We start from the raw sequence: 13,103 nt of genomic DNA on the forward strand, positions 1-13,103 counted from the left end.
TTTTGGTTTTTTTTTGAAATACATGGAGTCTCACTCTTCATAAAGCTGCTGTTGCTTTGTAAAGTTGTGATACATTAAGAAGTATAATGATTAGTCTATTGTAATTTGTAACAACATAATCTACCTAAGGAAAAAAAACCAACCCTGCTGTGCCTGGTGCAAGTAATTGCTTTGGAAATTATGTACTTACACCCTTTGATCACATACTTTACTCTAGTAGATCAGTCTCAATCCATTGGAGTGACTTGGTGACAAGCTACAATGATCAATGCCTTCTAAATATATGTTTCTTTATTAAGATTGTACTAGGCTGATTCATGCTTTTTTGAAACATCAGTTACTGCGCTTCAGACTTCATAGTCTGCTTTTATTACACTATTGTTTCTTATTTGCTTCCAGAATAATTTTAAGTCTATGTATAGCTGTAACTTTCTACAAGGACTGAAAAATAATAGTGAATTTGAATACAGTACAAATAGTTCTCTGGGATCATTGTAAAAATCAATCAAGAGGCCTTCAAGTGACATTTCTGAGGCCACTGCTCTGTTCTTATTCTTTCCAGTAAATCATTAAGTTTGCCAGTAATAGTGCCATCACAGAAATGTTGTTATCAACACGCATCAGGGAAATGTCCTGTACAGAAAAGCATTAACCATTTCTTGAAAAAGAAGTTTTGTGTTTCTGCTCTAAAGAAAGCAGCCCTCCTAGGTGTTTTTTTAGGAGCCACCCATCTTTTTCTCTGGCTGTGATTGCTCCAGAAGTTGTAAATAAAACAATAGTTAAAGTAGATGGAACCATTAGAATAATATTTTATATTTTTAAATGACAGAAAATGAGGATGTGGATTTATAGCACATCCCCTGCTGTTTAACTGCACTATCTTGTAAACCCAGGTATGTCTTATTGAAAACAAAAAGCATGAAAGATACAGGACCTTCTTTCCTGAGAGTGACTTAAAAATACTATTGTACTTTTTATCTTGCCACTGAGTTAATATATTTACATCTCTTCATGCTAAAAAGTAAAAATAGTGAAAAGACAATGGTTTAAAAATGAATTAAACAGATGGTTACTTTCTCTTGAAAACCTACAGGATGGGAGCGGGGTGAAGAAAGCACCTCTTTGAGATTTGTCTTTTCAGAGCCATCTTCATGCCCATCTGTCTGGGAGGGAGAAATAATGAATAGGAAAAATAATGTGGGAAGGATTAAATCTAAATTCTGCAAGCCCATAAAAATCTGTTTGCATTTGGATTATCTGCCACATAAAGCTTTAGTCTTGTTGCATGTCATCATCCAGTGATGACACAGCTTCTGCTATAAGTAGAAGTAGACAAAGTCTCATTGAAAAAGGTGTGCTGTCATCCAAACCCACCTCTGGATAGGTATGGGATGTTTATGAATATACCCCAAATCAAGTCATTCTATCTTGTCTTTTGTATGCATTAGTATGTGGAGCCCCATGGCAATAGTGCTGTGGTAGAACAGGTATTTCCATTTCTGCCTAAGAATCACAGAACTACATACATATGTGTGTGCGTCTGTGTGTGGAGTCATTTGGCTTCTGCTTCTGGTCTAAAAAATCATAACAAGAAGAGTCAGAGGGTAAATGTTAGTTCAGGTATCTACAACAACATGTGTTAAATATAGATGTTTACTCTGTCCCAATTTTTCTTGTGGTCATCTCCTTCAAAGACCTCTGCTGTCCTCTGCCTTCGTTTGCTGTGTGCTGCAGACTGACACAGGAATAAGTATCTATGAGTACTGGCAGTTAGAGTGCACCAAACCACACAGTGTTCTGTCAGTTATGCTCCAGAAAATCTATAATAATATCAGGTAGATCGATGGAATTGCTCAATATTTACACTAGAGTGAGAACAGAATTCAGTCTCCCTGAAGCAGAGTGAATGCTACAAAGCTGTACCTGGCAGGAGTAGCACTCCTTCCACAATTCCTAGTCCAGATCTAGAAGAAGACTCACTGATGACCAGTTAGAAGGTCTCTGAGAAATGTGTGAGCTCTGGCTGATGCAGTGAAAAAACTGAGATGAAGCAGGGAAAGCGGTATCCAAAAGCTAAATATTTCAGCAAAAGCTTTCCTACTATACAGCTTAACTTCTTCAGGTGGTAAAGAGGAAAATCTTACTCAAACTTCATAAAAAACGCATAAAGCCCCTGCCAAAACTTTGCTTTAGAGAAGACTGGTTGTAAGATGAAAGATTTTAGGGAACATTAGAAATATGACATTTCATTCCACAAATAACATGCACGTTTTACTAATTTCTCCAAGCAGGCTTTCTAAGTTTTAGATAGATTTAGTAATCTTCCACTTACCTGCTAGTGAAACAACCGGTGTTGTATGTTGTGTGCTGGTAACTCTGGGAGCAAGATTACTTATAAAGGAAATGAAGTTTTTGCGTAAAGGAAAGACTGGAACATCTAAATCAAAGAGAAAGACAGTTGTCTCATTGGCATAACCTTGAATTAGGGTCACTTTAAAATAAATCATCCACTGTCTCTCAAAACTTTTATAAGGAAAAAAAAAAGAAAAGATGACCAGTCAAAGTGAAAACATTCCGTGTTTCATCAGGATTACCCTTTCAGCTACTCCTGATTGTTATAACCTCCCCTCCTAATATTTGGCAGATTGTAAATCAAAGAGTCTATTCACAAAAAGACCGTGGTCCGTATTACAAATAGTGTTTAAACACTCAAGTAGATGGTTGAAACATCATAGGATGTTTGCTGCCCCTCAAGATGATTGTCACTGTGTTTGTTTTTCAGTCTAAGACCTCTACTAAAGACACAACTGGTAGCTGAACTGAAAAGTTAACAAGGTAGAGAGAACTCAGCAGCATCAAAGTCCAACTGTACTAGTCTGGATAAATTTAAGTGATCATTAGGGAGAACTGTAATTCAGGTCATGAAGGTAAAAAAACGTATTGAGCTTTAACAATATTCATGAGGAGATGGTAGTACCTATTACTGAAACAAATAGGGGGGAATAACATAATTTAGGGAAAGACTTCACATTTGCATCTGTTAAATAGCAGTTAAATAGCAATGCCCAAAAGCAGAACCATATTCTTAACAGTATAAACTGAGAAAATCTTTTTGCTTCCAGGGAATCAAACAAAAGCTCAAGCCTACTACAGAAAATGTGAATTTGGGCTCAGGAACTGAGGATTTAATTAATCTATGTGCAGAGGACTGGTGAAAACACCAACCCTCTGCAATTAGCAGTTTGACAGCTCCAGCTGTGAGTAACCGAAGGAGTTAATGCCTCAAACATTCATCAAACTGTTTGCTGCACTGATTGTCTAAGGAGGACTACTAAACATTGGCTCTATTTTGTAAGTTTGATACTTTGTATAAATGATGCCGGCTTTGCTGGTGACTGTACCCTTGAAGAAGAGCTAAAAGATTAGTAAGAGCAGAACATCTGCCCCAGAAGGAGTCAAAGTCTGGATGGTTGCCTGAGAAGCATGAAGTCAGTGAAAACCAGTGGTAAGGTAAAGGTGGCAGAGGGAGATTGTGACCACCAACTCAGTTGGATGAAAAGGTTAATGCACCCCATCTCCCTTCAACATATGCACAGAACTCATGCTCCACCTTTCCCCATCTCTCATGCTAATGAGTTCATGGAAAACCCTCCTCTCCTTGTCTAGTATGCAAATCAGCTGATAAAATGAACTTAAAAGGTGACAGAAAATACTGCTGTGTGTGCACCCATGTGGTGGTTTAGTCCCTGTCGGGGTCTGAGACCACGTGACCGCTGCACCTCCCCCACAAAGAGAGTGAAATACAAAGCCCTGGGGCTGAGATAAGGAGAGGTTTAATACAACTGTACAACAGTAACAAAACAAACAATAACAATAACAGTAACAGTAATAACAATGAACAGAGCAAGATATCTACCAATACAGCAGTGAGAACAGAGAGATCCACATAACCCACATGTTTAACCGATTCTCCCGCGCTGTTGTGCTTGGGCGCCAGGATGTGACGTCAGCATGGTATTGAATAACCTGGCTAGAGCTTCCCCCCCACTGCTGGGGAAACCTAACCCTATCCTAGCTGAACCAGGACAACCCACCACCCAAGACTACTGGATCTGAGACAATGCTGGAACCTGGGATGGTGATCCAGATTCTTTGACCCTTCCCTTCCCTTCCCTTCCCTTCCCTTCCCTTCCCTTCCCTTCCCTTCCCTTCCCTTCCCTTCCCTTCCCTTCCCTTCCCTTCCCTTCCCTTCCCTTCCCTTCCCTTCCCTTCCCTTCCCTTCCCTTCCCTTCCCTTCCCTTCCCTTCCCTTCCCTTCCCTTCCCTTCCCTTCCCTTCCCTTCCCTTCCCTTCCCTTCCCTTCCCCTCCCCTCCCCTCCCCTCCCCTCCCCTCCCCTCCCCTCCCCTCCCCTCCCCTCCTAGATTCGCCAATAACAGGTCACATTGCTTACTACCCTTTTTCCAAGTTTAAGTTGTTTCTACTGCAAGTAAAACATTCTAACTGGTTGTTTGGTGTTTCACCTTAATTTAACCCCAGGTGATCACGAAACCTTTATGACTCCCTGGGCTCCCAGTCTAGGTCGTAACACCAGTGTGAGTCATTTAGGTCCCTGGCACATAATAATTAGAGGGAAAAAGGCTTAGCAACACATCCAAGGGGAGGGAACCTGAAGAAGAAAAGAACTTTAGAAATGGAAGTTATATTCATTATATTTGAGTGTCTTTCAGATTTCCAAGGAGGAAACCTTACCCTCCATCCTCAAATACACATAGGCTTAATCTCTGCTCTTTAACTTCCTTTTCTTTAGACCAGCTGGACGTAATGAGTGCCATTATGATACACAAAGATAATTAGTAGTAAAGGTGTTCATGGCATGGAAGAATAGGACACAGTCAAGACAACTGATGTCACAGGAGTGCAGAACATTTATTTACTCTTTGTTTTCACCTGCCTTGTCCATCATTTGAATAACCGTCTTCAAATATACCTGGTCATGGTCCTTGTTCTTGAATGCCAGCTTCAAGGGCCCTCATTCTGTATTGTGTCAGGCAGAACTCATCTCCTTATGATTTCAGGTTCTTTGCACTGCTCTGGACCTGAAAACACTCGTTAGATGCCTTGGAAGTTGTGAAAGGCCTTCAGCTCTTCTTGTGGTGTGAATTTCTGTTCTACACCAAGAGTACAATATACAGCTACAGTGTATTGCATGCGCAAAAAAGTCTGTACCATAAGGTGTAATAAATAACTAATAAGGAAAAAGGTCTGTAAATTTATTCTTACATTTTGTTTCAGTTGCAGAGAAAATAAAAACACTGGAGGCACAAAGGCGTCTTCACTCAGCCTTAGGCAACAAATAAGTTTAGATCAAGTCTGAATTGAGAATGAAGTAAAGAGTCAGAATTCATAATAACAATGTTTAGGGTCACGTACAATAGAAAAATTCAATTTTTAGTTTTATTTAAGTCTAGAAAGTCAGAAGGTACTTGCTGTCAGCAAGAGGGTGGTATATTGATTTCATTGAATTCTGGTGATTTACCAGGTTATTAAAAAGAATTGGGAACATGATTTGCCCTGTGATCATATTATTGTGTTAAAACTTTTGAGCAGAAGAGCAGGAGGCCCTCAGAGAAGTCTTCTTCAGGTTACATTAGCCTGACACTCTAGTATGTCTCTACTAATATTTCAAATATCTGTGTTCAGATGTAATGTGAATGTTACTCCTACCAGTCCAACAGAGCTGGAGCTGTAGGTGTGCAAGGGACAACATTGTGCCTTTTGTTCTAAAGGCAGCTAACAAAACTCTCAGCCTCCAGGAGGCACATTAAGTACAAAGCTGCCACAGTAAAAGAGCTTGAGCTGAATTTACTGTACTTTTGACCTGGCTATAGGGGCTTGCTGCTCAGCAGAGATGTATGGTGCTATGGCTAAATGTATGGTGAATGTTTGAGGAAGCACAATAGTAAGAAATAGGAAGGCTAGTATTCAGAGATTTATTCTGGAAGGTACTGTTAACATTTGGAGAGGGGATCAGAGGTGAGAAGTAAAACGGCCCTTAACAAACCACCTACCTAAGAACAAAGCACTATCATTTTAGGCAGATCAGTTTTTCTAATGTTAATGCATTAATTTTCTGTTTTGTTTTGTGAAGGGAAGATATGTAAAGATGAAAGGACATGTCAGAGAGGGTCCAAGAGTTATTTAATATTTTTTTGAATGAAATATTACTGTGTAAAACAAATGGACTATGATGAATTACAATGAAAAAGCAGCTAGAATTACGTGTCATAAGTAAAAAAATTAATCTCTGCTATCACACTACATAAAATTTATTATTTCTATTTATTGAGCCATGAAATTAGTAGACAATTCAAGTTTGAAGGTTGGAAATGCAAAGTAATTAGAGAAGGACCTTATCACCTGACAAACTTCTTGCAATGATTTTACCAGTTCCATGCTTACAAAACTATAGCCAATTTAATACTCATATTGTGTATGTTTTCATCCCACTGTGTTTCAATTCCAAAGAGCACACCAGGAAATAAACAGTATTTTCACAACATGTGAAGAGAGAAGGAGATCTAGAAATTGTAGCAGCAAAGAGCTCTGTAAATAGTCCAGGCTTTCAAGGAGAAGCTATGATCAGTGAAGTTGATTAGAAGAGGAGTGCATGAAAACTGGGACCTCAGATGGGCCAAGAAAAGCACAAATGTTATTTTCACAGTATACAAAAATTTTCCAACCAGTAGATAGGAAATACATCAACTGTAGTTTATTAGCTATATTAAGCAGCCACTAAAGTCTTGAATTCTGTTGCCATTACCTTTAGCAAACAAGTAAGAAGTGTCGACTGCCTTCATCAGTGGATTTAGCCTGCCATTTGCTTCTTGCTTAAAAGTAGATCTGTAAGTCAGATTTTCATTCCATGCCATTCTCAGCATGCTATGTAAACTTGGAGCTTTGCAGAAAAGGCAGCTATTAGGCTACTCTATCATCAGAAAGTAAACAAATCTGTCTTTTGGGGACAGATGGCTAGATAAGAACTTAGCAGAAGAAGAGGTTTTTCTTAAGCAGAAGACCGCCTAATTGTGATTGTCTGGTAAATCAAGAATATGTGAATATTTGCAATTTTATTACTAATAATCCAGTATTTGCACAAAGATGTTACTTGTTCTTTTTCAGTGGCTTGGTAAATATGATAGAAAATTAAGTGTGGAGGCAATGAATTCATCCCTGAGGCAGTGCCATATGGTCAAACAAAGCTCCAACAAGAAAGGATTCAGCCAACTCTTTCAGATGTTATCATGTTTTATCTTGCACACTGAAATATAGCAAGTGTGATGATAACATCAGGTATTGAAATGCCAGTAGAGAATATTTTGGATGAATCTGGAGTAGATAGAGAAGCCCAAGATGCAACACTAGTGTACTTCTGTCTCCACAGCCACCTCTTGCTTGCTTCCCAGCACCTCACAGCTGAACACTGTTGAGCATAAATGTATGGTTATAGTGCCAAACCCCTGGGAAGATTGATTTGTCATTAATGAAAACTACTTTCAGTAATACCAAAGGTACTGCTGTTATTTTCTTGCACTAAGTACTTGTATCTAGTGTATTGGAGGGAATAGAAGGAGGAGAGCTGGAGATTTCCCAGTTGGTGTGCCCTTGTTTGATGAGGCAGGGAAAAGGGCAAAATCAGGAAATAGCAGCCTGCAGGGTGGTGTGGCATGACACCTTCGCCAGGGTGGGCTGAAAAGAGTAATACAAGAAAGTGGGAGTGGTAAGGATGACTATGTGACTATGGTCTCCTCCAGAATTCTTTAAAATGGAGACCTAGCTTCCTGATCCTCTCATGTTCCTCTGAGGTTAAGAGCAACCAGTCTCTGGTGTCAGCCCATGTGGAGAACTGCAGCTAATTTTGCCAGCCCAAATGTCACAAGAGTGCACTGTTGATCCAAATGGCTTTTCATTTCAGAAGCCTGTTGTGTGTATTAATGCAAATTCTTGCAATAGAACCTTTTTTGCCACTTCAATTTTTCTAAAAGGAATTGTATATGAAATTTTGTTAAAGTCTACAATAACATAATTAAGGAGTTCATTAGACTCAGTACACGTAAGGGTTAACCGAAGTTGCATGGTCTACTTTAATGTTAACATTTACTGTTTTTTAAATACTTGCATTTCCTTTTTTTTTGTGTTATGTTGTTGCAAGTGTTTTAGGTATAATATCACCACTCAGTGTGAAAGATTAAAAGAGTTTCAAAAGGAGGAGAGGTCTCCCCTCAACCTCCTCTTCTCCAGACTAAACAACCCCAGTTCCCTCAGCCGCTCCTCGTACGACATGTGCTCCAGACCCTTCACCAGCTTCATTGCCCTTCTCTGGGCATGCTTGAGTAATTCAATGTCCTTTTTGTAGTGAGGGGCCCAAAACTGAACACAGGAATCGAGGTGCAGCCTCACCAGTGCCAAGTACAGGGGCAAGATCACTCCCCTGTCCCTGCTGGCCACGCTATTTCTGATACAAGCCAGGATGCCATTGGCCTTCTTGGCCACCTGGGCACACTGCTGGCTCATGTTCAGCCGGCTGTCAATCAACACCCCCAGGTCCCTCTCTGACTGGCAGCTCTCCAGCCACTCCTGCCCAAGCCTGTAGCACTGCTGAGGATTGTTTGTGGCCCAAGTGCAGCATCTGGTATTTGGCCTTATTGAAACTCCTACAGCTGGCCTTAGCCCATCGCTCCAGCCTGTGAAGATCTCTCTGCAGAGCCTCCCTACCCTCGAGCAGATCAACACTCCCACCCAACTTGGTGTCATCTGCAAACTTACTGAGGGTGCACTCGATCCCCTCGTCTAGATCATCAATAAAGATGTTAAACAGGAGTGGCCCCAAAACTGAGCCCTGGGGGACACCACTCATGACCGGCCGCCAACTGGATTTAACTCCGTTCACCACAACTCTTTGGGACCGGCCATCCAGCCAGGTTTCTACCCAGCAAAGGGTGCGATCATCCAAGCCTCGAGCAGCCAGTTTCACCAGGAGAATGCTGTGGGAAACAGTGTCAAAGGCCTTACTGAAGTCAAGGTAAACTACATCCACAGCCTTTCCCTCATCCAATAAGCAGGTCACTCTGTCATAGAAGGAAATCAGGTTTGTCAAGCAGGACCTGCCTTTCATAAACCCATGCTTACTGGGCCTGATCCCCTGGTTGTCCCGCATGTGTTGTATGATGGTACTCTGTATGAGCTGCTCCATCAGCTTCCCGGGCACCGACATCAAACTGACAGGCCTGTAATTTCCTGGATCATCCTTCCGACCCTTCTTATAGATGGGCGTCACAACGGCCAGTTTCCAATCTGTTGGGACCTCCCCGGTCAGCCAGGACTGCTGGTAAATGATGGAAAGCAGCTTGGCGAGTACCCCAGCCAGTTCCTTCAGCACCCTCGGGTGTATCCCATCAGGTCCCATAGACTTGTGTGTGACTATGTGATGCAGCAGGTCACTGACTGTCTCCTGAATTGCGGCGGAGTCGTTCTCCCAGTCTCTGTCTTCTGGCTGAGGAGGATGGATTCCCTCAATACAACTAGTCTTATTATTAAAGACTGAGGCAAAGAAGGCATTAAGCACCTCAGCCTTCTCTTCATCACTTGTTACCATGTTTCCTCCTGCATCTAGCAGGGGATGGATACTCTCCCTGGTCTTTCTTTTGCTACTGACTTACTTACAGAAACATTTCTTGTTATCCTTGATTGCTGAAGCCAGGGTAATTTCTAGCTGGGCTTTAGACCTCCTGATTTCTGCCCTGCATAGCCTCACAGCATCTTTGTAATCACTGTGAGTGGCTAGTCCCTTTTTCCAAAGGCTGTAAACTTTCTTTTTCTCCCTGAGTTCCAGCCAAAGCTCCCTGTTCAGCTAGGGTTGTCTTCTCTGTCGCCGGCTTCTCTTACAGCACCTGGAGACTGCCTGTTCCTGAGCCATTAACACTTCCTTCTTAAAGAGTGCCCAGCCTTCCTGGACCCCTATACCCTTCAGGACCATCTCCCAAGGGATCCTTTCAAGCAGGTGCCTAAACAAGACAAAGTCAGCCCTTTGGAAGTCCAGGATGTCAGTTCTGCTTAGCCCTCTCCTGGCCTCTCTATTGAAAAGTTACTTCAGCTGTTTTAGTTTTCTTCTTTTTTATCTTTCTTATCTTGCTCTCAGAAAAATCTTGAGCCCTGGGGCCCTCAGTGAGACTATCTGAGGGCAAGTGCAGCAATATGTCTGTCGTTAGTACTGAGCAGGAGGCGGGAAGGAGAAAAAGTGTAATCCTTTCATAAAGCACTTTGAAATTCTCCTTTTATTTTTCTTGCTTCCTTTTCCTTTTGTGCAGAAGGCTGGTGATGGAGTACGTGAAGACTTAATGTCAGGCTGAGACAGCATCCCTACGATCCTAGGTTTGTAGCTGCAGTTAGCCTGACCACCTGTACTACCTTTTATTCTATAAAATTCTGATTTATCTTTATACTGGAAGCTTTGACAATAGAGTTAAGCTGAATGGGAGGGACAACCTTGGAGAAAGGAATACTGCAATTTAAAGTATGAACTCTTAGTGTTAAAACACTTCTAATGCAGTGACTGTGTAAGTGAAGAAGGGTTCACTGGAATGTCAGAGACAGCCCATGCAATTTTTTTATCACTTAAACCCAAAAAGACAGAGAGCTGAAGGTGCTGTTACTGCTGAAATGTATTCATTTACTTTTTCTGATGACCATTACGTATCACTACCCAGTAAAAACAAAAACATTGTCCAAATGGATTTTTAAGAACAATTTATCTGGGTAGTCTCTAAATGCATTGGTATCTGTTGGGTCTCTTTTTTTAACTTGGACTTTTAAAAATTGACATATTTTTTTCTTACATTTCATTTCTAGCTTTGAATCAGGTGATTTTTTTTAAAGTGCTGTTTATGTACCTTTCATATTCTGTTTAGTGTGAAATGATTACTGTCTGAAATAACATAATTTTTGACATGTAAAAATGGAGATAACAGCTTTGTCTATTGCTTTCTCTCCTTTAAGACATTAATAATCAGCTTTTGTTTTAGGGTCATGATAGAAACTGAAGGAAAAGAACATTTCTTCATGCATTTGTAGTTTTTTTTCCCTTAAACTATTAATTAGTCTATAGCATGCTTTAATTGAATGCTTCATTCGTTTAGTGGGACAGAAAATCAACAAAGACTTGCATTTTGTTCTCAGTCTAGTTTGTATCTACCTGCCTATTATTCCCACTAAACACATTTTCCATAAACACAGTTTGGTTATCTGTTATGTATAATTGAAAAGCCTCTTATATTGTTCATTTGTCATTCTCAGCCATGCATGGGTATTGAGACTTGGAGCAAGAATTTGAACGAGTTTGCATTGGTAAATTGAATTTTTTGTACTCGTACTAATCTTCACAAGTGGCTTTTGGGCTCAGTAGGCAATAAAAGAAAGAAAAAAGGAGAGACCGTTTTTTTCCCCCCTTTTAAAAACCTTAAGTTAATTCCAAAGCCAGGGGGTAGTTATCTTGGTAGGAGGTGGGGCAGTGGAGCTTGTGGAAACTTGATTTTTACTGTTTGGTACTGACTGTATAGTCTCTGTAATATGTTCACATACCAAAATAAATCCACTAATGAAGATATGTAAAAGAATAGATTTGCAATACATAGCTTGATCAAGATAAGAAGGTAGTGTAAGAAGACAATGGAAAACAAACGAATAAGACATTAGCTTGGTCTCTGTTGCTCCAGCATCTGAGCACACAACCATGTTCAATATGTTTATCTGCACAGTACCCCTGAGGTAAAAAAAAAGTCTTAACTCATTTTTTCTAGTTGCCTCTGCCAATGGGTAATTGAGTCATGGAGAAGCTGAAAAGGGCCTATTTACATTAAGATAAAAGCTCCTCAGAGCTAGTTTTAGACGAGCTATCAGTATTAGCTCAGCTGTTGTGAACAGCAAAAGCTGCACAAAACTGTGCTGGAAACTGGGTTTGCAGGGGCAGCTGAACCATTAGACTGCTTCATGGTCTGATGCTGCTCACCTACTTACAGATCGCTTGCACAAGACCATACTGACACCAGTATTGGCTCCCTACTGCTGCCAAGTCCCAGGGCAGAGCCACAGCAACAGCACTTCTTTCTGGGGCTTATTTGACTGCTTTGCTGTCTAAGACTACAACAGGGAGCACTGCAGGAAGGAGACAGGAGGAGAATGATGAAACACGAATTTTCAGTACTAACCACAGATTCTTCTAGTGGGGCCATCAGCTGGTCAGTTAGAGAGTGGTCACCTACAGTGAGCTCAGATAAAACCAAAGGTCCAGCTAGTGAAGTATTTTGTTTACAGCGGTAACCATTGGTGGATGCCTCAAGAACAAGCCTCCAACTTTTTCAGTTCACTGGATTTTGCTTCTGGGTATTTAGTAAGCTTGAGGTTTGGGGGTTTTTTTTGGTTTTTTTTTTTTTTTTTTTAAATGTGATTGTCTGGCCTTTCTTCATGCTTCTGTATACTTTTAGCCTTCAAAGCATCCTTTTGCAATGAGTTCCTCAGGAAAGGACATTCTGCTTTTATTGTTTAGAATATGGCCCCTATTTTCATTTTATGAAGCACAAGTTGGGTTTTGGTGGAGAAGGAAAACAGTTATAATGACATATTGAAGCACATAGCCATGCTTTTCCTTTTGGATAATGTCCTGGATCAGGTCAATTCTCTTCCTCTACTGAACAATGTCCTTTTTTGTCTCTGTCCCATGCATTGGGGTCCTGGGTTTTATTCTGAGATCTAAGGGGTTGGACCTTTCTTCTGATTTGGGATTTCTGCCCAGGAATATCTTCTCTAACTTTGGCATAACCTTTCCAAGGGTTTCAGATTTTTCATCTGCTTAAGCCTCCAGAAATTTTGTACTATTTGAACCTCCAGGTATAAATAAAACTGAAGCTTAAACAAATATAGAGCCTATAAATGGTTTCTAATCCAAATATCCTTGTCTGTAGATTGATGGTACAAAAGAAAAATGCACATATCTACACTAGACATTAAAAAATGTGGGCAACATGCTATGGCTTTTTCTCCCCACCAAGAGG

This window comes from Strix aluco, chromosome 1 (genome assembly GCF_031877795.1).
Source record: "Strix aluco isolate bStrAlu1 chromosome 1, bStrAlu1.hap1, whole genome shotgun sequence".
NCBI classification, from domain to species: domain Eukaryota; kingdom Metazoa; phylum Chordata; class Aves; order Strigiformes; family Strigidae; genus Strix; species Strix aluco.